The following is a 3,457-nucleotide window of genomic DNA, read 5'->3' as shown; positions in this document are numbered from 1 at the left end:
TGATGTCATCACTGACGTCACTGATGACGTCATCAGTGACGATGACGATGCGGGTACCGATGACGTCATTAGTGACGTCACTGATGACTTCACCAGTGATGATGACGATGACGATGCGAATGTCGGTGACGTCATCAGTGACGTCGCTGATGACGTCATCAGTGATGATGACGATGACGATGCGGATGCCGGTGACGACATCAGTGACGTCACTGATGACGTCATCAGTGATGATGACGATGACAATGCGGATGTCGGTGACGTCATCAGTGATGATGACGATGTGGATGCCGGTGACGTCATCAGTGATGATGACGATGACGATGTGGATGCCGGTGCGTCATCAGTGATGATGACGATGTGGATGCCGGTGACGTCATCAGTGATGATGACGATGACGATGCGGATGCCGGTGACGTCATCAGTGATGATGACGATGACGATGTGGATGCCGGTGACGTCATCAGTGATGATGACGATGACGATGTGGATGCCGGTGACGTCATCAGTGATGATGACGATGACGATGCGGATGCCGGTGACGTCATCAGTGATGACGATGACGATGTGGATGCCGGTGACGTCATCAGTGATGATGACGATGACGATGTGGATGCCGGTGACGTCATCAGTGATGATGACGATGACGATGTGGATGCCGGTGACGTCATCAGTGACGATGACGTCATCGGGGGGTCACGCGACATCGGCGGGGGTCACGTGACCTCGAGGAGGGGGCCACGTGACCTCAGGGGAGTCACGTGACTTCGGGGGTCACGTGACCCCCCACGAGGTCACGTGACCTTGGTGGGGGGCTCGCGCGGTGCATTATGAGACATTTCCCATGATGCACCGCGCGGTTACGCCGACGCCGACGGCGACGGCGACGGCGAGGCCGACGCCGACGCCGACGCCGACGGCGACGCCGCTCAAGCCGGAAACGGGCCCCTAAGAGCTGCGCTCTAAAACGTGAAAGCCGTTTACAACTCCCTGTAACGCCGAATTAGAGCGCAGCTCTTGAGGAGGAGGAGGAAAGGGTACTGGGAGGGGTCAAGTGACCTTGGGTGGGGGTCACGTGACCTAGGGGGGTCACGTGACGATGACGATGCCGATGACGTTATCAGTACCGATGACGATGCGGATACTGATGACGTCATCAGTGACGTCACTGATGACGTCATCAGTGATGATGACAATGACGATGCGGATGCCGGTGACGTCATCAGTGATGATGACGATGACAATGCGGATGCCGGTGACGTCATCAGTGACGTCACTAATGGCGTCATCAGTGATGATGACGATGACGATACGGATGCCGGTGACATCATCAGTGATGATGACGATGACGATGCGGATGCCGGTGACGTCATCAGTGACGTCGCTGATGACGTCATCAGCGATGATGACGACGACGATGCTGATGCCGGTGACATCATCAGTGATGACGATGACGATGCGGATGCCGGTGACGTCATCAGTGACGTCACTGATGACGTCAGCAGTGATGATGACGATGCGGATGCCGGTGACGTCATCAGTGACGTCACTGATGACGTCATCAGCGATGATGACGATGACGATGCGGATGCCGGTGACATCATCAGTGATGATGACGATGACGATGCGGATGCCGGTGACGTCATCAGTGATGTCACTGATGACGTCATCAGTGATGATGACAATGACGATGCGGATGCCGGTGAGGTCATCAGTGATGATGACGACGACGATGCGGACGCCGGTGACGTCATCAGTGATGATGACGATGACGATGCGGATGCCGGTGACGTCATCAGTGACGTCACTGATGACGTCATCAGTTATGATGACGCTGACGATGCGGATGCCGGTGTCGTCATCAGTGACGTCACTGATGACGTCATCGGGGGTCACGTGACTTGGGGAGCCACGTGACTTTGGGTGTCACGTGACCTTGGGGGTGACGTGACCCTGGGGGAGGGGTCACGTGACCTTGGGGAGTCACGTGACCTTGGGTGTCACGTCACCTTGGGGAGGGGTCACGTGACCTTGGGGTCACGCGACCTTGGGATGACCTTGGGGGTTAAGTGACCTTGGGATGACCTTGGTTACGCCAACGGCGACGGCGACGCCGCTCAAGCCCTGGAACGGGCCCCTAAGAGCTGCGCTCTAAAAGTTATACTTCTCTTATTTATTTGCAGCACAGTCAACAAGCTGCAAAGTGCAGCATGAACAAAATGAACCGGAAAAGATGTCCAGCCACCAGCAAGCTGACGACTGCGCCACTTCGCCATGCTGTGCCACGACGCCAAATTGTGCGCCGACGCCAAGCTGTGCTACGACGCCAAGCTGTGCCACGACGCCAAGCCACATCGTTGATGCACCAGATAAGCCTCCGAGATTTTGCTCAACGCTTTCCACCAACCAGAACCAGGTATCTGACAACGACCCGTCGCTGCAAATGCCGACTAGCGACCTGGACAAGCAAGCCAGGCAAGCACGGGGTCCTTTTCAGCCTCATCTAGGCAGCTATGCCCAAACAGAAACGAATAATCGAAAGCGCAGCTTTTGTGAACACTGGTTTGCAAAGTTCAGCTGGCTTGAATACAGTCCAGCAAAATATGCAGCCTTTTGCTTTTGTTGTCGGGCGATTCCGCCGGGGAGTGGTATATCCAAAGAACATTTAGACCCATCCTTTGTTTCAACTGGGTTTCGAACTTGGAAGAAATCGATAGAAAGGTTTAATCAGCATGAAAGATCTAAGGGCCATCTTAACAGTGTCGTGTCATGGAATTGCTCTAAAGCAAACAGATCGACTGCTTGAATCCCGGATGAAAGCTTTGAACGACGAGCCTCTCCAGTCGAAGAAAAACGAAAACAAAATCGTGAGGTGCTAAAGCGCCTTACCGACATCGTTGTTCTTCTCGCAAAGGAAGGAAAGCCATTCAGAGGTCACAGTGAAAATAAGGAAAGCGCAGAGCAAGGTCTATATTTAGAGATAGTTCATATCGTAAAGAAGTACGACCCCGTTTTGCGGGGCCACTTAGAGTCAGGCCCAAAGAACGCCTCTTACATCAGCAACAGAATACAAAATGACATCCTAGAGTCACTGCATGCAGCCATTTTTCCTTCGATTGTCCACCGCATAGAAGGGAAAACAATCTCACTCATGTGCGACGAAACAAGTGACTGCGGTCATCATGAACAACTCTCCGTTGTTATTAGGTACTTCTGCGAGATTAAGAACAGGCCAGTGGAGGTCTTCCTTACTCTCGAAAGGCTTAAAAATTTAAACAGCGACTCTGCGTTTTCCACATTGCAAGCAGTTCTCACTGCCATCAATATTTCCTGGAATTCTGTGAGTTCCGTCTGCTTTGACGGGGCTTCTACTATGTCAGGGCACGTTGCTGGCATTCAAGCAAAGCGCAAAGAGCAGAACTACAAGCTCGTCTACGTTCACTGCTATGCCCACTGC

The sequence above is a fragment of the Ixodes scapularis genome, unplaced genomic scaffold, assembly GCF_016920785.2.
Source record: "Ixodes scapularis isolate PalLabHiFi unplaced genomic scaffold, ASM1692078v2 PGA_scaffold6__148_contigs__length_123643588, whole genome shotgun sequence".
NCBI lineage: Eukaryota > Metazoa > Arthropoda > Arachnida > Ixodida > Ixodidae > Ixodes > Ixodes scapularis.
This window is presented reverse-complemented; position numbering follows the sequence as displayed.